The sequence below is a fragment of the Falco cherrug genome, chromosome 14, assembly GCF_023634085.1.
Source record: "Falco cherrug isolate bFalChe1 chromosome 14, bFalChe1.pri, whole genome shotgun sequence".
NCBI classification, from domain to species: domain Eukaryota; kingdom Metazoa; phylum Chordata; class Aves; order Falconiformes; family Falconidae; genus Falco; species Falco cherrug.
The window spans coordinates 18,064,361-18,088,505 of NC_073710.1; the positions used below are offsets into that span (position 1 = coordinate 18,064,361).

A 24,145-nucleotide genomic window follows, 5' to 3' on the forward strand; every position below is an offset into this window, starting at 1 on the left:
GTTTTTTGTACGATTCCTTACTCGTTCTGGGTTTATGTCGAGCTTGTAGTTTTGCTCATTTCTCCTCACACCTTCCTGTGTCTCCCTCCTCTTTGGGAAGAGTGTGCTCGTTCCTCTAAGATCAGTCAGTCCTTAGGCTGGCTTTACTGGAGTCCAGTGTCCATCTTCTGATAGATTTTGGTTACTCCCCTAAATTCATTCTAGGAGCACCAGGTGCCCTCCCTGCTGCTGGCTGTCCCTGCTCTTTATCCCATAAACCCCTCACCAATGCCAAGAACTGGGCAGCTCACCTGTATTTTTCCTATCCTGCTCTCTTTTTGCATTGCCCATCACATCCTCGGGCTTTGGAAAGCTGTGGTATTTTGAAACAAAGCCTCATCCCTCTGAGTTCCCTGGTTTGGCAATCTGTCCTGTGCCTTGCTTTGACAAGATGCATTTCTTTTCTGATGATGAAAAATTAAAAGTCATTACCTTCTTGGCTTTAAATGTAGATGCACTTTTTTCCTTTCCTAGATGAGCAACCGCCAGTCTTCTGTCATAATCCTACTCATGTGATGTATCTTGCAGTCAACTGAACAAAATCACCATTTAATTTACATCTGTAGTATTTTTTCCACCTCCTTCCTGCAACTTTTACACGTCAATGCAAGACTCCTGTGAATGCACAGAGGATGCTCAGCAGACCTGGCTCACCATTTTCATTTGTGTCCCTGTGTGGAAATCCTCCTGTCCTGCCCATTTTGCCATGATTTCTGCTTTTGCTGCTGAGGCTTATCTCCTCATGGGTTTATATCAGTCCCCTGATTACAGACTTCTGCTTTCTGTTGAGGAATTGTGACCAAAAATGTTTTTCACTCGGGAAATCTGGGACTATTTCTATCTCTGCCCATTTCTTCCTTTATCTATTTCCTAAATCTTTTATTTGTCAGCAAAAGTGCATAATGAAAAGAAAATATTTAGTAACTGGATTGTTGTGACTCTCTTTCTGTCCAGTTTGACCCTTTTTGCTTTTTGGGGACCAGTGCTACCACCCCTCCCTTCCCAGGCTGCCCTTGTTCCCACAGCAGGAGAGCACTGAGGAGGAAGGTGGTGGGGACCCTTTTCCAGGGAAAAGGGACGAGGTGGCTGTTGGTGCCCAGGTTTTGGGCAGGGGACAATCTCAAATGGCTCAAAGGCAGCTTGTGAGCTGAAAGGAAAGGTGGGTGCAGTGGGAATGCAGAATCAGGGGCGTACTGGGCAGCAGCCTCTGAATTTTGCCTGCCTTCGGGGCAAGGTAACTTGCTGTCAGCCAGCCTGTCTCCATCCCCAGGTGGTGTTTTGCACTTAACACCTAGTTTAGGTGCAACTTAGGTGGGCTGGAACTTTCCCCTTAGGTGCATTATACAACCAAGATCCCTCTTAGCAGCCACTTAGCTGTTTTGTGTCCCAGTCTTCATACCAGTCTTTAATTGTTGCTTTGGTATTTGGCTGTGGTTATAAAATGTATTTTTATCCCTCCCCTTCGCTTTTTTAATAGGAATATTATCCTGCACGTTGCAGACATATTAAACTAAGCATCTACGTGGAAGATTTGGTTTCATTTTAATTTTTTCAACTTTTATCTCCCAGGAAATCTGCAGTCTAAATAGTCATTTTACTCTTCACCTAACCTCAAAGATATTTTAGCAAGTCTCAAATAATTGTGGTGTCAAAGACTGTTATTTTTTTGTTCCTACAGGGATCTTTGTGTTTTAAAGACAATTCTGTTGTAACATGTTATTGAATTATGTGTCATTTAATGGGCTGTAGTATTAGAGGTGAATTTCTTTTGCTAATGGCTTGCATTGAAAATAATCTGAACTGTGAGGCTGGGAGAACTGCAGAATAAATCGTGGGTGTTTGTGGCCAACACGCCTGTGTGGATGTTAGCACTGATGCTAGCTCTTGCTCTCAAGGACCAGCTCCTTGCTGACTATAAAGGCTGATCTAATGCAATGCTGTTTTAGGGGCGGGAAGAGAGGAGGTTTAGTTCTAGCAGTGGAAACCGATGTATTAAAACCCCCCAAACTAACCACCACGATTTGGGCCTATTTTCAAAGATAACATGTCTAACAAAAGGTGTAAGGCATGAAGAAAAGCAGCTGAGAAATGTAGGAAATCAGCTGTAGCCCTAAAAAAGGGCTAATAGGTAATACTCTAAAATGTCACTTAATGTCCCACACTAATCAAGCGTGTATAGTTTGAAAGGGGGTATAAGCTGCAGAAGTCATGATTAAAGAGTGGGTTTGATACACATCCCTCTGCTCCAGCCCCTGGAATGCAGGTTGAGACCAAGAAGTAAACGCTGTCGGATGCTTTTTGCCAAGCAAATCCCTGGCTGGTGTCCTGGGGCTCCCACTCTCCTACTCTGCCTTTATTACTCTGGCTGGCATATGGTCTTATTTCATGTGAGCAACTGATTTTAAGATATGTAGCTTTGGTGAGACAAAAAGTGAATTAGAGTAATTTGTTTTTATAACTTTTTTTAATTCTGGATCCATTTGCCCTGTTCACAGAGCCCCTGATGACAGCCATATCTAATGCATGCTTCTAGCGTTGCAAGCTGGGGAAGAGAGATAAAATGTCAGGCGTTTTTGTGGTTGTGTCGTTGGCTGGCCATGGCAGGAAGCCATGGTGGGGAGGTCTTGGTGGCCACCTGCCGAGGGACCATCTCTGCGTTTCGAGAAGTGTTAATGTGTGGGACTGTCGGTGTGGCCGGAGGTAAGGAAAAGGGCTGTGAAAGTTTCAAGGGCATTCAAATGAGAGCTCGGTTAGCGAGTTTTGGATTGGGTGAAACTGGTGGTGTAGGAGAGTGGGGAGCTCTGGGTCACTGACAGTTATGTTGGGGACAAGGATTAATCTGAAAACTGCTTTCAGGCTCTGTAGGAGGCTGAGCAGACCCGCTTGCCTCAGCCCCTGTTATGCTGACTGCCTTGGTAATGTTTATGCACAGCTCTGTTAGTCAAGCCACAGCCATCAATGTAGCATCAAATACGTACAGTAACCTTAAACCCCATTTTTCACTAGGAGAGGCCAACAACAGGGACGGGGAGAAAGGGAATAGTCACTTTTTCTAATTTAATGAGCATGAACAGGAGTGTAGTTACTTCTAAAGTATTTAAAATTCAACTCTGTGACTGTTACAATGCATTCTTACTGTTAAGATACACATGAATATTAGAGAATCTCTAGGTTTTGCCAGTTTGAGTCCCTACTTATCCTGAGACGAGAAGGAGTAACTTCCGTGTTCTTAAAAGTGCATGCCCTGGTGTATGTGAGGGCTTTTCCTGTGTGTTAATAGTTGCATTAGAAAAGTCGTTGTAATTTTTGTATCTATTCTTTGTATCAAGCGGATGCTTCTGGGGAAATTTCAGATCTCAGTGATGTCAAAACACACTGGTTTTGTTGTAAATTATCTGGGCTGGGCACGGCATTGCACAAATACAACTAAAATGGGTCACATTTCATGTACTAGAACCAGAGTCCACACCGAGCCATCAACACGCATCTGTGCACCGATCATATTTACAGCATCTTTGGGACATATATATGAGTTTGGTCACTTTTCCTAAAGAGACTGGTTCTGGGATCCTTCCTGGGAGAAAACGTTGCCTGGTTTAGCCTTTTTATGGCTGTGTTGTGCAAGCCAGCTGGGTTCCCAAAATGATGCAACACCCAAGTGTATTGTGCGTGACAGAGTCATCATATTTCTAGGGATGGTCAAAAGAAAATTCCTTTGAAAGAAAATTCATGCAGGCTTCAAAGGAAAAGCCTTGAAACAAAGGATCTTGGCTCTTGCAAGGAAATTAACAGGAGAATGTTTCGGTTTGTTTGTTGTTTGGTTTTTTTTTGTTGTTGTTGGGGTTTTTTCACTTTCTTTCTTGAAAGTGCTAGGATACATGAATGGAAGGTATTGCCACTGCCAGGAAACACCCGGCACGTTGGATCCTGAGATCTCTGAGGTGCAATCATTCCTGCTGAAACTTGTCCGCTGATGGAGTGCTCCCTGGCACGCAGACACCATCGTAGGCAGTATTTCAATAGCCAACGCTTTTGTCATCAGAGCCGAACATTAGAGCTGTTGCTGTTCAATTATAGATGTACTGTGGCAGCCTTGAGGCAGTGGGCTTTACCCTGGTAAGGGAGGTAATTGCTTTTATTTTTAAAGCATGACCAAATCATAAATCAAGAATCACTGACATCTCATGAAAGCAGGTGAGTTTTAAATCTCTTTAGGAGGATAAATGGGTTTTAGGCATGTTGTATAGGTCATTGTAACCTAAGCTAATGAATCTGGCGTTACCAACCTGTACAAAAGTAATTATGGTGATATAAACAGTCTCCACAGGTTTAATGCCTGGAATATGTAGGTTAAACAATCCAAGTTTATATCCCCGTTCATCTTGTTGCCTTTAGCTTTGGAAAGAGCACTGAGCAAGCTGGAAACTAATCCTGTGAGCTAAGCGTTTGGAACTTGCCAGCAGCCGTGAGCGAGAAAAGTAAGGACAGCTCAGCGGTCAGAGGATGGCTCCCAAATCCTGGTGGAGCTGGCTCTGCCTTTGCCACCAGCCTGGTAGATCAGGGGGGGGTCTGGGAGGCGCAGAGCGCACAGCTCTTTCTGCAGAGCCCTGCAGAGGTGACCCGTGAATCAGACTGTTTTATTTCTGAGTTTCACGTTCCAGCCATGTTTCCACCCAGCCCACCTGGATTTGGGACTTCCCCCTTGTGGTATAACATGACACGTTTCAGGCTTCACAATAGGAGCTGAAAGGTGAAGCACAGATGAAGAGGTGTGAGAATGAAAGATCAAAAGAAAACAAAACGACAGCGATTGGTATAAATGGCAGAGAGCGAAGGAGGCGAAGGAAGGAAGCAGGCACGGTGTTGCTCAGGAAATGTGTGGGAGCAGGTTCAGCTCTGCTGGCATGTCCTGCTCTTGGTCGTGTTAACCTACCCGCTGCCTTCCACACCTCCTCCACCACCTCCTACCACACCTGACTTTAGAAAGTACTATTTGAGGCACTGTGAACTGTGGTAAAATTACTGACTTTGATGCCTTACCTGTGTTACTTGGTTTTGTAGCATCCCAGCGTGCAACCCCCTGGGATGGGGGTGACCCCTTCTGACACGGGGTGTTGTGGTGAGGACAGGGGCTGGATGCTCCGAGCCTGACCTACTCGCAGTGGTTTTGGGTGGTACATGGGTGAAGCAGGTCTCTTATTCCCACATCCCTGGGAATGGGGAGAAGATGTTGGTGGAGGGATGATGCACTTCAGTGCTCCCATACTAAGCAGCACAAGTCTAGCAGTGTTGATTTCTTTGGGGGAGAGAAAATTACACTGTACTTTGTTTCACAATGGGGGGGAAAAAAATATTGCCCTTTAGCCATAGTAATTTCCATAACAGCAATCTGTGAAAGCAGGCATCGTCTGTCCTGGTTTTCCTGTGGGCATGCACTGTTAGCTACAGGCACTGGGACCAATCCACCAGCGTCTGTGGAAATCTCTGGTGCGTGTATGACACAGTGAACAAAGCAAATCAGATGAAGAAGGAGATGTGCATCTGAGAGCAGCCCGAGGGTGATTTATCCCCCTGCTGTGTGGGTGAATCCTACCTTTTCAGAAAAAAAGGGTTAGAAATCACTGTTATGGCTTCTGCCTATCTCAGGAAGCATCGTGCTGCCTTTAATTTCTCAAACAAACTCAATTTGCTGCCTGAAGTACAAAATCCCGAGGAGCTAATTTAATTAAAAAGATGAATGGGGGAAAACAGAGCGAACATGATACAATTATTATGTTTTAATGTATATACAGCAATGTAATCATGTTGCATGTTTGGCATAGATGAATTAAGGGAACGAGGGGCTTAAAAACTTAGCATTTTTGGAAATGTTTTATCATGTGGAATTGTGTTAAAAGTTCTCGTTGGGAGCTGACTGTTTCATGGTCTCATATGAATTGCATGCTCATGCAGTAATATAGGGTTATTTATATCCTTTCACCGTAAATGTTGCCGCTATGATTGCAAATGCGTTGCCTTAGATGCTAGAGTGGGAAGCACTGTTCTTAAAAGAAAAAAGACAAAATACAAAAACATCGCCCAAAAGGCACCCACTCACCAGCAGTGACCCGAAAACACGGCTTTGGGCCATGCCATTGCTCCCTCTGCATTTTTCAAGTGTTCTTAAGGATAAAAAGAGTAATAATAAAAAAGGATAGATGTCAAAAAAAGAAGATAAATTATTCTGCTCGGCCTACTGGTTTCGCATGTAGTGTGGAGAAGGAAATGGGATGCGGTGACAGACCCACGTGCACCATGATGGATGGCCGCATCCACGGGGAGCGGCGCGGCATCCCGGCTCCAGCAGTGTCAGCTGGGTTTGAGCATCAGGCAGCAAAGGGTGCCTGAGCATGACCGAGGGTGACATGATGGATGTGCTGTGTTCCAGGTAGAGCTTAAAGCTAAAAATCTGGCAAACTGGCTTTGTGTAATGGAGGTAAAGGGAGCTCCTGGTCTGGGAGAGGGGGTGTCCTCGCCAGCAGTGGGGAGTGCTGCATCGAGGGGCCGGGGGTTGCCTGGAGTGGATGTTTTTTTTCGCTTTGGCTAGTTGGTTTGAAGTCTCTTGAAAGCATTGCTAAGTGTCAGAGATTTCATCTGTGAGGAAGGGAGGAAATGTGGGCTTTCATCCTAAAGTTATCTGAGACTTTTAACTGCAATATATGGTGTCTGCACCCCACTGCCTGTCTTTTAGGGGATTAATGATTCAAGAGGTGAGGCTTTCTGTCTATGAGGAGAAGATTACGGGGATGTTTCCTGGCTGTGTAGGCTGAGAGGCACCTCTTGTGACCTTTTGTGTATCTTACTGCAAATAAAAATACCCAGAGCCTGCAGATAAAACTCAGTTCAAACCGTTTGGAGGGAATTGGTTTAGAAGTGCCAGGTGCCTCTGGAAGAGTTAATCTTCTGTGTAAATATTTGCACAACCTCCTGGTATCTGCTGAAACTAGGCATTGCTTTTGGTTTTCTCTTGTTATTCCATAGTGCTTGATCAGCCCAAGAGGACACTGTTCGGGCGGCGTGTGAGTCTGGGTAAGGATTTCCCTCACCTGGGAAGAACAGGGCTGATGAAATAGGGTTTGCTCATGGTTGCCTCTTTATTGAGGTCTGGTGGTCTCATATTCCTTGGAAACTGGTTCCCCAGAACCTCGCCTTGCTCTTAATTTAGGCTGGTCTTGAAAAGTCCTTGCTCCTTTGCTGTTTGGTGTGCAGCGATGCGTGTACTGCAAGCAGGATTGCTGTAACTAACGTGAAGGCACAGTCACTGTAAGACCAATCCTGGCTCTGCTACAGCTTGTGACAGCTGTGAGGTACCTGGCAGGGTCCTACCTGGACACGTGATATACCTCCCCAGGACTTTTTCTTTCCAGAGTGACATTACTGCTGTTTACTCAAGCAGGACAACACTTGCACATCAGAGCTGTGCTACAGCTGCCTCCATCTGACAGCTCCTGAGCATATTTAACTCTAGGAGTGGAGTCACTGGGGGTGAAGATAAATGTTGGCTTTCACACAGGGAATGGGCAGTTAGATTACGTCCATTGGTATGTCACTGGCACCATGCAGCTTGCAGGAGCGATGCCAGAGCACCAGCAATGCCTGCAGGGTCCCCTGGGCACCTGCACCAGCATGGCCGAGGGCAGCATCCAAGGCATGCTGCTACGGCAGGAGCCCCTGGAGATAAAGCAAATCTTTCCAGAGAGAAATGAAAGCTCTTCAGGCTTGGTTTCTTCAGCCTTTTGAAACCCTGTTGTAACCTGGGCTGTTCCTGATTCTTAATGGCTGTTTCTACATGTAACAAATTCCTGGTGCAGTCATTAGGTTTTCTGTACTGGAGCATTTAAGTCAAGTGTCTTAATTTTTGCTCTAATGAACTGCGATTCCCCATGGGTTGTCACACAAGCTGTTTCAGCATCATGGAAATCTCTCCGTGATAAATACTGCTGGTATATTTTGGGAAGCAGTGGTGACAGCAGTTTGTTTCTCCTGTGACCCCTGTTTGCTCTCGGCTCCTGTCAAGGGTGACTTTGACAATCCAATTCCCTTTAGGCAGCAGATCCCATTGCTAATTTTTCTTGTGAGCAATTTTCTACCCACTTCCAAGCTAAACCAGCCAAAGCTCCTCTTTCTCCCCCATGTGATTTTTTCAGAGACCGCAGTATGACTTGCGACCCGTGGTAAAAACTGAAAAGTAGGTGTTGCTGGGGCACCACCTTTCCATTGTGTGGACTCTCTGGAGGAATGTTGCTGGTGCTCCCAGGGACATGGGGGTAGGACTTTGCTGGCCAACACTTGTTAGTAAAAATCCCCCTTCAGACAGCCCAACACGCTGCTGCCAGCTCGGCTGGGGCCACTCAGCTGATAACTCTGTTTAGACAGCAATTAGAGCCAGCAGTTCTCTGCCAGCATATTAACTAGACAGTTTACTACACTTTGCTAAATATTTACAGCATATTTACACCTGAATTTTAGCAACAAATCCCCTTGCATATAGAGCTGTTTTGGGCTGTGGGGAAAGATCCAACATACTGAAAAAATATAATCCCAAGAATCCCTAAAAGTCACGCTGGTTTTACACAACATCTGCAGTTGGGTTATGGTTCCTTTAACTCCAATAATGTAATTGTTTTAAGATTTAACAGGGAGGCAAGCAGATGATTTAGCTGTTTTTCTTTTGTAGTGGTAGATGAAGAGGAAAATCAGGCTGGAATGGAGCAGAGGGGAGGTAGCCACCTGGAGAGTTTGAAGAAAAGCAGGGATTTCCATGGCTGAGCTGCATCTGGGGAGACCGGTGGTTTAAGGATGTGTCACCTTGATGTGCGCTGCCAAGAGGGACAGGTGAAATAGTTCCTGCCTCTGAATGGCGGAGGTGTGAATGGTGAGAAGCAAGGGAATGCATCTTGGCACGTTGCGAGGAGCTGGCAGGAGCGAGCTAATGAGGCATCCCAAGCACCAGGCCCAGTAAATTCAGAGTTAGCTGCAGGACATCTCCCACCAACCCTCACACTGCTTTGCCAAGGTTCCAGGAAAGGGCTGTGGCCTGGTGAGCATGACCCACATGGGCAGGGTGGTCCCAAAGGCTTACCTTGGCAATACCGACCTGCCCCCAGCCCCCCGACCCGGCTATTCTTACTGGTGCAATGATCCACAGCCCTAGAAAGCAGGGCAAGCTCTCTTGGCAGCTTTGAAGCCATGCATTTTGTAGAAAGGTTTTTATGGTTTTATAAAACCAGCACTGTTGCCATCATTTTTGGGGCTGGACACATGTCAGTTGCTGATATACAGCATTAGACTTGCAGCAGGTAATTCTCACTGTCTGCATGGGCCTATAGGAAGCTGTTTGCAATGAGCAAGTCTGAGCTGCTTTTTATTTTCAACAAAATGTATTTTTGTGCACTCTATGAGCATAAACCTACGGATAAAACCAGTGGAAACTAATCTGAATGCGCTATGGACATGGTTGGCAATCAGGTGCACGGTACACATTGTCTGACCTTAAAGCCTTAGTTAGTTTGAACAGAAGTTAACTTTGCAAATTTGCTTTCTGGGCTAAGGAAAGAGAGAAGTGCCAGCCGTTCAACCTCCTTGCAGTCACGCGGCCTCCCCTCCTTTAGCTAAACTCGTTGGGCTGAGGCAACCAATATTCTCATCTTGAGTAAACAGTTACTGCCAGAAAGATTTAGAATGGGATTCACAGGACGTTCTGATTAAAATCTGTATCCTTGTGAACAACAAAAGCCAAGGGGAAAAGTACAGGGCTTGAATCTTCAAACGAAATTGTATTTCGTGCACAATTCAGAAGAAGTTGTGAAATATTCCCAGGCATGAGAACCACTGCAGTTTCACGGGCATACAGCTGGCTGTTGAGATTCTTGCCAGGGCTCCTCATTTGTTTGTTCTAATCAAAAAGCATTTAGAGGTGAGGAAGCCGAGCCCCAGCACTAGCAGCCTCTTTTCTCGTGGTCGTGTAACGTTCACCTGGGAAGCACAAAAGGTCTGAAGACCGTCAACCCGTCGGCAGAACTTAACGCTTTGTTCGTTATGTCTGAATAGACAACACAGGTATGCATCGAACAAAACCAAGACAACACATGAAGAAATGAGAAAAGCTGTCTCAGCTTACTGATACTAAGGTTAAACAGGAGAGAGCTTTCTCCTCCACCTCCTCACCTAATCCTTTCCTGACAGCAGGCTTTTTGTTTCTTTCCTTGTGCCCGTAATACAGCCCTCAGGCTGTATCTGGGTAGAGGTCCCCATCAGACAGCATTAATTAAAGTGCCTCTTTCTCTCTCTCCGGAGCCCTTACACCCCTCTCATGTATTTCTAGGCAGATTTAGTTTTCCACCTTGAAACTTCTTTTGCTTCTTCTTTATCTACGTGACTGCCTGGCCATGCTTCTTAATTAGAGGACTGACTTTTATTCCTTCAAATCTTATCCAGAAATACAATTTTGATCAATTCTGCAGAGATTCAGAGAAATATGAATGACAGCCTCTTAATATTCCATGGTTTCGCAGCAGCTGCCACCAAGGGCTTGCACGATGATGGAGTTTATGCAGCCAGAAGGGCAAGTTGTTCTGCAGTTAAGCAGAAGATGCTATAGTTGTGTCACAATCTGCCATCTGTCATGAAAATACAGCTGAAAGGGTGGAATTTACAGCATGATTGCATCTTGCAGTGCCTGGTGTCCTCTTTGTCCTGCAGAAATACTACTTGGCTTCAAGGAGGTAAAGTTGTGGTTGGCCAAAAGGGATGGTTGTCTGTGAGGATGGCATATGGAGGTCAGCGATGGATGGTTGGCCATCTGCGTGCTAATGAGTGATGCGGCTCTTTGTGAAGTTACTCCCCAGATGGCAGCGGGAGAAGCTCAGCCTTTCTGTGTCTGGAGGTACATGATGCTGTCGTGGATGGGATGGGCAGGATGGGAGGAGAAGGGAGAACTGAAGACAGCACCGCGATAATCTCATCAGGTGTAGTGATTCCTGGGAAGCCAGCCGAGGCACTGGTTTTGCGGAAGTGTCTTTCCTTTATCTCACAGAGATAAAGGAAAATCCACAGCTGCATCAGGAGAGTGAATTTGGTGTCAAATTTGGGTGCCAACAGAGGCTGCTGAAACACCTACTTAGGAAAACCAGAAATGGAAAAGCTTCTAGAATTCCTGGCAGAGCTGAGCAATGTCCCCTGTTCTAGCTGTGGGGTTCAGAAAAGGGAACGGCAGCTCCAGCGCCGCGAGGTGCCAAGCGTGGGATTGGTTTTCTTGCTGGGACTTCAGATCCCAGGCAGCTGAAGGGACCGTGCCACAGGCATTAAGGCTTCGTGGCACGTAGTCAGTGCTGGGGCACACGGGGCTCTTTCTACCTGTTCTTCTAAAGCAGTCTCTCTAATTAAATTTAAGATTGAATTAATTTAAAGGTCTGTGCATGTCAAAATTTTGAAATATGTTAATGTGACTTGGGAGCCTGCAACTCCGTTCCTGAGAGAGGTACACCCCCCGGTACAGCACTGGGGCAGATGCCCCGTTCCTCCCATGAGCCCCACGGGGTGCTGATCTGCATCACCAGGCCCGGACAAGGTGTACCTGAGCTCCTAACCCGCCTGCCACGTGGGCTGCGGTGGGGTTATTCCGAGCCCCATGCGAATGCCTCTTCCGCCAGACCCTTCTCACCCCCTGTACGGCAGCAGCACTGCTCTTTTGGTGGTTGGACCTGCCTTCATTTTTCAAGCAAAAAGCCAGAAGGCAACTGGGTAATGCAGTCAGTTTTAATGGGCTGGTTCACTTAAAAAAACCCTCTGCTAGTTCCTGCTGTTTTCCAAGCTGCTAAAAAAATTAAAAAGACAGTAATTTATGTCGTTGTAGACAAGTAAAATAGCAAAATCAATTGCATTTTAATTTTTTGACCTCTTTCATCTTGCAAAATTGCAAGAAAGTTTAAATCTAGATGAAAGGATGTGTAAGTAAATAATTAAGAATAATGAGAGGCAGGATTTCCCTCAGAACATGTTTATTGCTTTAATGGATGTATCAGCTACCTGAACATATATATCAGTCTCTTTTTGCTTGTCTGGGACCTGGTGAAAGGGAAGGCCACACGGCAAAGAGGGGGTAAGAAAAGAAAGTTATTCTCAGCTGTAGAATTTACTTTGCTCAGGGCTGTTACAGCTTTTGCTGGCTGAGAATCGAGTGTGCCATCCCAGGAAGGCATGAGAAGTTCCTCCTGCTCCTGCAAACCATGGCATGAGCTCCAGGAAAGGAGACAGCAGCCTCTCCAAGGAGCATGCTTGCCATCCCCATGGCTTCGCTAAGGGGCTCTTCAGCAGCGCAGCGTCGGCTGCTTTTGGCCAGGTGGCTCCAGCAGGGCGCAGCCGGAGAAGGGGGCTGTGACCTGTTCCCCATGTTTCCAGTCCACCTTACCCCCAGATGTACAGTTGGTACAAAATGCCAGAGGTTCTGACTCAGAAGGACAAGGGTGCTTACAGAAAGCGTTCTGGTAAAAACCAGTAAAAAGGTGCAAAGATGTTTTGCTGCTGGGCTCGGGAGCCTCGCGAGGTAGGGAAGCTGCCGATGGTCTTTGGGACTGGATTTGTACAAGAGTGCATTCAGCCGAATGCCGCTCTGGTGCTACATTTATACCAGACATGAATGAGTTGGTTAAATTCTGTCACTTTTTGTAATTTTCCATAAATCCATAGATACTTAGGCTTGCTACAGATCACTAATTAGTGTAATGTGTTCTGCTGGCAGCAGCATTCATCAGTTCCTTTTTGTTGAGCCAAATGATTTGTCCGTGACTAAAACATATTCACTGCTCCTGATGTGAAGACATCCAGAGACAGAGCCCACTGCTGTGAGCTCAGCCCGAGGGGTCCCCTGGCTGGGGTCCCCCCACCCTGAGCCTTCGCTTCCAGGTACAGCGCTGGGGCAGTGCCCGTGGTTTGTACAAGCCAGCTCCAGCCACGATGTGCAGGGAAAGGAAAATACCGTTTCATCTGGCCATGGCTGCCCCAGCAATGGGATGTAACTGGAAATCTGATGAGGCACTTTAATTATTCAGCTAACTGGGAGGTGAGTTAATTTTTGTGTCAGACCACAGGAACTAGTCGGTGGATTTAGACTCATCCAAGCCCAACGCCACTCAGTTTGACATACCTCTGATAGCTTTTTCCTTTTCATTTTCCTTCTACACTGTCAGAGAGGTTAACATTATTTATTCTTTTCAGAAAGAAAAAACAATATCGAGTGTTCTAAAAGCTGTGACCTGAAGGCTTTCATTGTGTTGTGCAGTCAAGGGCAAGGCTTGTATTCAGAATTGTGGAGAGGCAGATGACAACGGCGATCAACATAATAAAGATTATTCAGCTGAAAGAAAAAGAAAAAAAAACCTACACCAAAACCCCAGAGACCAAATATTTGCTGGTAAATGCAGTGAAACAGGTATAAAGGGGTGGTTGTGTTCAGAGCTTGTGAAGATGAAATTACCTTCCTGGCGAAAGGGCCACTACGTGAGGTTTCCATCCCACCAGCAGCTGCTTCCTGCTGATGTCTGTCTTTTCTATGGAATAATGGGGCAATTACGCCTTGTTGACCTCAGGAGTGTTTGTAGGGAACAATAAGAAGCATGAGTTTGTCAGGGCATGCTGCCACAGCAGCAGAGCATCACCCGCCGGCAGGATCTCCAGGGTATCTCTAGGACAGGGAACCTGAATTTAATTTTTTGGTTTTCCTTGCAAATAGTGCCCCTGGCTGCTCTGACTGTGGCTGTTGCAATATGGTCAGTCCCATGTGATGGCTTTGACCCGTGCAAAACATGTGAGCAGGTCCTCAGGCGGAACTGGGGTGGCTGGAGGCATCATCGTCCTCTCCCTGTGCTGCGCACAGATCTCCTGTCCCCGGCCGCGAAGGGCAGCCCAATGCGGGAGCACCGCCGCCGCACAGATGGGCTGAGCTGCTGAAGGTAGCAGAACACTTCCCCAAATTTTCCCTCCAGTGCCTTAGCTTCTGAGGCTAATGAAGCTTTGAGGGATAATGTGAATTGCTGCATAAATTGGTATCCTTTGCTAATTGCATCAGCATTTTGCTTTGATGAAAGCCTAGTATCAGGTGCCAAGAAACTAATAATGTACAACATCAATAGCTATTTTACAAAAAACCAGAAATCGATGATTGATTGAATGTCTAATGATTCATGGAGCCATGAATCCAGTCACCAGGAGATGTTTCCTAAGGGTTCGGTGGAAGCCTCTTTCAGCATGATAAAAGATCATCCCTTAAAAAAACCCAGCCAACTACTGTCAGAAGATCATTCGGGCTATGAGGATGGAGGTCACCTTGTTCTGCTCACTGAGACGCGACACATCACCACCCAGAAGTTGCTTCAGTCCTCTCCAGCCTTTTCCCTGCCTTGACCACCAGCCGGTCATCTTATCCCAGTTGCAGAAAATCAGGTGGCCAGAAATACTATTGAGGGTCTTCAGAGCCAAATTGCTCGCGGGCTTGTCTGCTGTGAGTGCCCCGCAAGCACGTCTGTAGCCAAACTGGATTGAGGCAAATCGTCTCTTTTTAGCTTGGGGACTGGCAGAAGGAAAAGCCCTGGTATTCTTGTACGGTGCTGCCAAGCACCTCTGCGTCAGATGGTTGGTAGTAAACAGATTGTTATTACCTGGCAGTTGGTTGGAGGTGGACACTCATTCACTCGAGTTTTCTAAGGATATATAAAAGCCCTGTGAAGCGGTGCCATTCACAGAGAGCCGGGGGCAGCACCCCGCACGGCTGTGACCATTCCTGCTGGCTGCAGCGGCCTCCCTTGCTGCTCGCTGCCAGCTTGATCCACCTATTTTGGACACTTTTATCTTGATGTAACAACCTCCTGTTACTGCTGCAGTGTTGACAAATGCATTTCATATCTACAACTCCTGCGCTCCAGCGAGACCCCTCTTTGTCACAGCCATGCCAACCAGAGATGTTTGCATGGCAGTAGGGTCATGCAGGGTTGCAATGGAGATGTGAAAGCCAAGAGCTGATTTTGCTTCCCCAAGGAGGGGAAGCCCAATAAGAATTCAACACCTTTGTTTTCTTGGTGTAATTTGTTATAAAAACTGCTTGGTGATGGCTGCGAGGAAAGGGTTGTTTCTCCAGGGGCGTGGGAGGTGGCGTGGGCGCTCGCTCAGCCAGCAGTGCAGGAACAAACCCACCTTGACAGATGCTGCAAATGCGTAACTCCCTGCTAACCGCAGCCAGGAGTGTTGCTGCCTCGTGTAAATATTTAGCAACGCCAATGTAGCGTGAGAAAGTTTGAATGTGCAGAAAGTAAAAATGAGCCCAAAGGTGGAGCGCTGCGGGATGGCATTTTGGGGATGTGCGTGCACCCACCTGCCTGTTGGAGTCAGAGGTTAAAACACATGTCAGCTCTCTAGAAAAATATACCCAAGGTGCATAAAAGCATCGCTTGCATCTGAGTGAAACAAGAACTCCAGAATGCAATTGAAACTACCTAGGGAACCATGGAAGGTTGTCCACCTCATCTTCCTCCTCCTCAGCTCCTGGCTCCATTGGTTCACCTGCATGACTTTTATCCCATGTATTCCTTCTTTCTCTCTCATTGGTACCAAGCATGTTACTGGAAAGCCTTATTGAGCAATACATAAATGTCTACAGGAAAAATACATTGCTAAACAGATTTCTGAGAACAAATAATTTTTGCCCAATCTAATTTATTTCTAAGATGGAGCTGCAGCATGCATTGATCTGCCTTTATCTTCAGTGGACTTTTGACACAGTGCCTGCGACATTCCTTTAAAGCAGGAGAGGAAATACAGTTTAATAATTTTGCGGCAAGGTGGATGTATTTAAACTGAAAGGCTGTTTACAAAGAGCAGCGAGCAGCGGTCCAGGCACTGCGGTGATTTAGACGCAAAGATGTGTCCAGTTTTGCTGCATAACATGAACGAGGGGGTGCAGCAGGGGGGAGGAAGGACTCCAGAAGAAACCCAACAAAAATAATTCAAGCTTTCTAAAAAAAACCAACAACCCTTATCAGAAACTGTGGCTAGAGCAGGCTTTGTTTAGTCCACGAGGGAGACAGCTGAGAAGGGATAACAAGTTTTTTTTTGTCTGAGATGGCTGAGGGCAAGTGGTGAACTGGTGGGGAGTGGGAGGGAGCTGGGGCTGCCGGGGTGGGAGGTACAGGGGGAGGCAGCTCCTTGGCTCCCTGTGCCAAACCTGGGATTTGGTGGTGTTGCAACACAAAGGATTTCTTTAATTCTTCTTCTGCACCATATGCAGGTGTGGTCTGCTTGAACCTGCCCTAGCGCAGGGTGTGGGACCCCAGCAGCTCTTGCTGCCCCTTCGCATCCTGCATCCCTGAGATTCTCATAATTTCAAATCTGAATCCCTGAAAACCACCCGAGGCAAACTTCTGGATGTTTTGCACAGGTACTCAGGCCATGATTGTACTGGAAGAAGTCAGTTCTCCCTCACGCAAAGTGTAAGCTGATTAAGCTAAGTGTATTTGAAGTTTGTGTGATCCTGGGCAGTGGTGTCTAAGTCCCGCTGAGAACCACCATTAGGTCCTGTCAAAATGAAGAATCCTCATATGCTTAACCTGACTCTGCTTTTCACATTAATTTTGTCAAATGAATGCAAGTTGCAGTGTATCGAAAGAGTGACTTATTTTAATTAATCTTAAACCAGTTCCAGATCAAATGCGATAACTGGGAACAAGTCACCAAATGGACAGAAGTGTGTCGATATAGGGATTTACCTGTTTAGCTAAATGAGGGGGGTTTAAGCCATATTTTTATTTAAAATGATGCAACTTTTATGTGAAAAGGCTTGGATCATTTAAGCAATCTTAAAAATTTGACTCTGAAACATTACCAATTAAAAAAAAAATTGTAATTTTTTGTAAAAATTGTAGAAGTCAGCAGAAAAAGCATATGAGCGAGATCCGGGGTGTTATTTTCATTATTCAGTTGGTTTAGTCATTGGGTTTCTCTGTCCCTGACAGCCCTGCAAGCTGGGGCACTTCAGAGTTGTGCAAGAAAGGTGGGAAAGGGCTGAAATCTGCTCTTCTGTTCTCTTTTCCTCCCCATGTCTGAAACTTAACAGGTTTCTTCTTGCTTTTTAAAACCGCGAGATGAAAGCAGTGGCGTGGCGTGCACTTGTACAGTCTGAATTTGGACCAACTGGGGGAATGATACTGATGTAAGTATGCAATATTGATGTACCATTCATTTGCTGATACAGTGTGGGTGCTTTGTGCAATTCCCAAACATGAGGATCCCAGCCCTTGTTCCACGCCCCCCCCCCCCCCCAGCTAATTATACAGCTCTTATTGATTTTATGTGGTGGTTTTTTAAAATCCATCCCAAAGGAGGTATGTGTGTATGTATGGTAATTGATAACAGCACCATTCATAACTCTTCTACAGCTTCCTTCATCTTCCAGTTCATGCCTCAACACTTGATGTTGCCCATTATGCAGAGATCAATGTGTCAAAGTGAGGTAGATTTATAGTGAAGACAATTCTGCTGCTGAGTTTGGGGGAAAAAAAAAAAAAAAAGCGCGATATTTTCCCTGAGTTAATCAAAGGAATTCAAAGGGAGTTTAAATCTTTCAATTTTCTTTGGCTCATGGAGAAGATGAAAAGTGTTTGACCTCCAGTAAACCAACCAAATTCATATGGTGGCTCTGTAGATAAATAAAATGTCCACCCAGACAGAATATTGATTACTTAGGTACTATTTGCTGAATCACAAATAAGACCATCAAAAGCAACAGCAAGCAAGTATCATAAAATACATCGGGGCATCCAAAGTGTTGGACTTAATGCAAACAGACAAGTTAAATAAGTGGTATTAAACTAACAAGGCTGAGAAATACCAAGATGCCGTTGCTCCATTGCATTATTCAGGGCAGTGGTAGGTCCCCTCCACCAGTTACCTCCACAGCATCCACCACTCATGTTGGCACTGGCTTTAGTGGGGACAAAGTGTTAAAGGGGCTGGGGCTGTTGTGGAAAGTTTTGTCCCTAAATGCTTTTATCATCTACCAGGCACTGAGACACTAGACTCTTGACTGGGTGATTTACTAGAGAAGGAATTACCCATCTGTGGCCATTGCAGTTGTGGGTTTTTTTGGGTTTGGTTTTTTTGTTGGTTTTTTTTTTTGTTTGTTTTGGGGTTTTTTGTTTTGTTTTGTTTGTTTGTTTTGGTATTTCTTTGTGGTTTTTTTTTGTGTGTGTTTTTCTTTTAATATTGGTTGTGTATTAGAGTTCGTAGCGGACTGCTGAGGTGAGCATCTTTGGGGGCTTCTGGTGGTGCTGGCAGAGCCATTGCTTGAGGCAGAGGTTGCCCCAGTGGTGGCCATTCCAACCTGAGGGTGTGATCAGCAGATAGGGAGGATCCATCACCTCTTGTTAAGAGACAAGGAACAAAGATGGTAGGTTTTTTCCGTCTCTTAAGAAACCATATCCCCTGAAGAGTGTATCTGCCTGGTCAGGAAAAAAAAAAAAAAAAAAAAGGAAATCTCAGTGCCCAAATCTGAGGATTCTGAGCAGGGAGCATGTGAGTGTTTCTGTGAGGGGTTATCCGGGTGGGAGCTGTGTCCTGGGTGGGCAAGCCCAGGGTGTAGAGTCACCTTCCCTACCTGGCAGCTGGATCTTTCCTATGTTGAGCAGGGGGTGAGGGAAACAAGAAAAGAGGAGAGGGTTACAAGAACTGAGGCATGAAATACAGATATGCACTCCTTTTTGTCTGTCTTATGGGACCGAGACCTGGCCAGTCCCACTGGGTATTAAACATGTTTTACTATCAGAGAGAACAGAAGATATTTGGTAAAAAATGGTAATTTGAAATTTAAATGAATTTCTTGATCCTAAAAGGAGTATGCTTACTTCTTAAGGAAAACTGAAATGAAACATAACCTATATCCACTTTTTAACCAGTAGCAGGCTACAAAGTGACAAAGTTACAGATAAACTTGCATAAAAGAAATGGCAGTAAGCAACCTTTGCTCTTTTTGTATTTGTGCAAGAAGCAGTGGTAAAATGCATACTCTGTTCCACCTTCCTTTGTGCAGAAAGAACACAAGCTGCAATTAATTCCAAGTGTAGCAGCACTGCTGGAAGAAGTGATCATAAACCAAACCTAAGACTAATAACCTGGGTAGTAATATTTCTAAGCCGAGATAATTTTGGACTTGTCATCTTTGGCTGAAGTTCTAAGCCAGGCATATTTTCTTTTGTATTAAATATATTATGTGTCATGAAACAAAAATGAAAATAACCCCAGAGTTAATTTAAAAAGCTGTCTTCAGACAGAGCTGTAAAGTCTGTTTTGTTTGACTGTTCTTGGAAGACAGCAGGCTTCAGATTGAAAGGATGTGTGTTGTAGGAGACCCAGAATGATCCCTACAGCAGACATGGGCATCTCCATTAGTTATTGCTGTGGGGTATATAATATACCTTTAGAATATATGTACACACCTTTAGCTCTGAGTAGAGGAGTGGGATATAAGTGGTGCTGACGGGGGGGTGGACACTTTCATTCTGCGAAGCGTTGACTATGGAAATTTTGAAGGAAATGTATTCAGAAAGGGGCTCCTATTTACAGTGATTTGTGGCATTTAGGGCTTATCCAAAGCCAAACAGTCTCACAGGGATCTGCTGAGTTCCTGCCTGATTTGGGAAATGAGGTGCTGACCCCAATTCCTTCTGATGGCTTGTGTTGTTGGGCTTTTGTGTAAGTGAGGGGGACGAACTTACACAAGCATCTTCTTGGGCCCAAAGAAGCAGAACAACAGGACAAGGATGGTTTGATTGAAGAGTTGAGCTGGATGGATAATTTAATAGCCAAAGAAGAAGAGGCAGGCATTAGGGCTTGTGCTGGTATTAGGCCAGTGGGGTAGGACTCTTAAAATACCTGTGTTAAAAAAAACCCAACAGCTGGAGAGCAGGGATTTTAAGGAAAAGCAAGGAATTCTGCTCAGTTCAGTATCTAAATATCTTAAAAGCCAGACCTTAAGTTCAGTGCCTGATGGACAGACACATGAACTAGCAGCAGTTCCTTAGTGGTAGAGGGAACCACCAAAAGCAAAGATGGCTTTTGGTGCTCGGGCACAGCGACGGCACGGGCTGTGCTGCCACCGCGAGAGGCTTCAGCCCCTGCCTGGTAGGATTTGCACGTACAACTTGCTTCATGCACTGCGTGTTTGAGCACACAGTGGAGGAGGATTCCCACATTTTATGCTGGCACAGGTGTAGGAACTGGGGCACTGCGATGGGGCTCCAGCGCCCGCGGAGCCTGCGGTGGGCTGCCAGCACCCCACGGGGCTGTGGCTACGTGGCTTTGTGCCTGTGAGGTGAGAGAGAAAGTGGAGCCTTGTGGGATTATGAACACAATTTCTAATCTTTATGCTCCAGATTGTGAATGGCATGGTTACAGGTTAATAATTAACCAGTAAAGGTTAATGAAAATGTATGTGTAAACTGCACTGCTCGCTGGAAGCCCTTTGCTTTCCTACAGCTTCACACATTTTGGAGGCAGAGGTATCCCCAGAAATGGCTTTGCTGATTTGTTTGCATGTGGAGCCATTTGGTTCATCTCATTCCCAAATCTTTCCTTGTCCTCTTTACTGCCTAGGTGATGCTGGGCAGGATTACCAAGCCGGGGGGATAACTTTAAAGCTAGCAAGGCTGGAGAATTAAATGGGAGTCTGATAAATGCAGTAAGAAAAGTAAGTTTTAGCCTGATACCTAGCTGGAGAAACTCCATCATTATGATATCAAACTATTCTCCTGCTATCGAGAGACAAATTAAAAATCGTATCCATGTGTGCAGGTGCTCTGTCTAAGTACTCTCAGAGATGGCACACGCAGAAGTAGGAGTCTGGGTCACTTTTACCCTTCTCTGAGCTCTGTGTTCAATGGAATAAGTGGACATTTTTGTATTATTAATGGTAATTATTTTCTTACGGTCCCCAGTTGCGTATAGAACAGAAAGCCAGTAAAATCCTGGTGACATCTAGTGGCTGCTGGGAATTCGCAGTGGTACTAGAGGTGAGAACAGCTTCACCGGGGACGTATAAGCATGTTGTGCTCAGAGTATTGAGCCTTTCAAGACCAACAGACTTACACAACTTGGACTGAGAGTCCTCCCCATCTTGCTCAATGACAACTGAATCATAGAGTCATAGAATGGTTTGGGTTGGAAGGGACCTTAAAGACCACCCAGTCCCACCCCCCTGCCATGGGCAGGGACACCCACCACCAGCCCAGGTTGCCCCCAGCCCCGTCCAGCCTGGCCTGGGACACTGCCAGGGATGGGGCACCCACAGCTGCTCCAGGCAGCCTGGACCAGCGCCTCGCCAGCCTCACAGGGAAGAACTTCTTCCTAATATCTGATCTAAATTTGCCTACTCTCAGCTTAAATATTGCTGGAATTTCCATGAATAGTGCAGCTGTCCAAGCAGTCCCATCATGCTGTCCTTGCCATCCCCACATTCCCTGTCATACCCAGCACCTGGGCTGCTTTGGAGAGGCCAAAAATAGGTAACATCACCAAAACAGCTTTTTGGCCCCCAAATCCTGCTTCCCTTCAGGACAGCCTCCTGTGTCCCACTGCTCCGCACTCCATGGGCGATGCACTCACCAGCACCCACAGACTGGCTGTTTGCTGAAATGTAACATGGGAATGTTAGTTTTCAGATGTCCAGGGAGAGAAATTTTGGCCAATTACAGAAATATTTTGAAAATCCAATTGCAAGGGAATTAATATGGCATTACGTGGTAATTAGCAAATAGAAAAAGAAATATTCTGTGAAACTGGAAGGTTTGGGGTGGGGTGCTAGAATATATGCTGATTTCATGCCAGGTAGTACTGGTACATAGGTAAGAAACACTGATGTGATTTGAGTTTAAGCGCATATGTTGTGCAGCCTGCAGGAACAGGCTACTGCCAATATATATCAGAACTACAGAGATAAGTGTGACAGAGGAAATATTTGGAAAAAAAAACGTAGAAGGGAAGCAACATCTGTATATTGGAGGGCTCTTGGCAGCTGTTTCCCCCAGGGCAGGCTCCGGGAAGGGCTGCCCACCCTGTGAGGCTGAGCACAGATGCCAGGTTGGTCTTTCCCCATCGCTTTCCGCTCTGTGCCTTGCATGGGGAAACATGCTTTGATTTTTCTAGTGATGGACGAGTGAAATTGTGTTTGGGTTCTGCTCAAACGCATCAGCAGTAACGTCTGAGCGACTAATCTGGGGACAGGGCTGGCAGGCGTGGCAGCACTGTATTTGTGGCGGCGTGCTGGCCATATTGCAACATGCAGCCGCAGCCTTTCACTAACTGGGCACTGCCTCACCCAGCCAGTATTCCTCAGATTAAAACATAGAATAAGCACACACACACACAAAAAGCGCTAGCATCAGTTAAATGTGTGGAAATAAACAGCTATCGGAGGTGTACCTACGGGCAGGTCGTTCCCACGCACCATCTGCCCCTGGAGCCGCACATCTCCGCGTGCTGCCACGGCTGTGCAGCCAACCTGGCGGCGGGGTGCTGGCAGCTGGTCCGCTGCTTGCATGCATCCTGCACTCACGGGTTGCTGGGGCACTTTGCAAGTGAGAACATTTGGGAAGTGATAAGGGAAACTGAGGCTTGTGATGATGCGGTTGGCAGGTTTCAGCATGGCCAGGCAATGCGATATGTGGTCCAGCTAGTAACACTGGGTAGCCCATTACGTGTAATTCATAAGGAAATGAGAGTTTTATTTATTATGCATTTGCACAGCAATATGCTTGTAATTACAGCATATACGTACATACATTATAGCTCAGTACAGAGAAAAGTGAGCCCCTTCCTCCTGCTCGCTGGGGCACAGCACTCACAGCTGCTGCACGCACCTTCCAGCAAGTCAAGGCTCAGACCACCAGCACCTTTCTAGCTGGAAAAAGCAAGTTGTCTTCCTTTTAATGAGAACCCAGGTTAGAAGTGATGATTAGGTACCATCCAGGTAGCAGCTAGGATGTGTGGGAACACAGGAAGCCTAGAAATCGAGAAGAGGAAAGGAACCCCCTGAAAGGAGCCAGGCGGCAGAGGTGGGAAGGCAGCACGTCCAAGGCAGCAGCAGAAGACGTGGCTGGAGATGGGTGTCACTGTCCTTCCCCCGGCTCCACACTGCGTGGCAGGGATGGCACCTCCCGAGGGGAACTCGTCTCCTTCCACTGCTGCAAAGCATGTGAAAATTGAAGCTGCTGGAGGTGAGTGATATGCCCTCCCGCACCCAGCATTAGCCTGGTCTCTGCAAAACACTTTGATAAGCGAGATGCTGTTTATGGGGAGTATCATTTCATTCAGGACTGCTTGCATAAAGTGCTAGTCGGAGTGAATTAAGGAGGAAAGATCTGACCATGAATAAAGGCTTTAAGACGGGGGATTCACTTTCGCTTATAAGCATCTGATGTTACTTTTGCATTTAAGTCCAGTTTTCGAGATAGAGTTGAGAGCAAGGAAACCAGCAGCTCCCTGACAGCCCTAACCTCAGGGCTTGTCTGCATGAGGAACTTTACTCGCATTTCTCCTGTAGTCAAAGTATAAGTGAATTAAAATAAATCCAATTATGGCCACATTTTCTCTGATGGAGCGCATCCACGCAGGCTCACCATCTGCTTTAAATAATCTGTGCTATGAATCCACAGCCCAGTATTGTTCAAGTTATTCTTTGGGGTATTTCTGGGTAAACAAAGATTAAATCTGTTTAAAAATATGGTTTACAGCAATGTTCATGTGAGGGTGTTCCACATAACTTTAGCCTCGCTTTTGAATATTTTCCCTATAATATTAATCTGTTTTTCAAATGATGAAATGTGTGGTAGCTCTTAATATGCAGCACTTTGGACTGGCAATGGTTTAGGCTGGGTTTTGTTGAGAAGGGTCTTGATTGAGTTGAATCGTGTTGAAATAAGTCAATGACCTGGAGAGAGATTCTGTGTGCAGGGAGCTGCCAAAGTATAAATGGGGCTTAAAGTTGTCACACCTGTAACTGAACTGTTTCAACACTTTTTATGTATGCACC

At 45.9% G+C, this 24,145-nt stretch overlaps 1 protein-coding gene across 9 annotated transcripts in view; it reads left to right on the plus strand.

Moving 5' to 3' along the window:
* Positions 1-2,576: 2,576 nt before the first annotated feature.
* LOC102049096 (arylamine N-acetyltransferase, pineal gland isozyme NAT-3-like) overlaps positions 2,577-24,145 on the plus strand; it is a 37,757-nt gene continuing 16,188 nt past the window's right edge. Inside the window, exons 1-7 of one of the 9 annotated variants that reach the window (XM_055726344.1) lie at positions 2,577-2,739; positions 8,756-8,953; positions 10,780-10,963; positions 13,294-13,489; positions 16,355-16,504; positions 17,180-17,275; positions 21,054-23,330. The gene's annotated coding sequence lies outside the window, so the exon portion shown is untranslated. The other 8 variants (XM_055726337.1, XM_055726340.1, XM_055726338.1 and 5 more) reach the window with 8 other exon arrangements.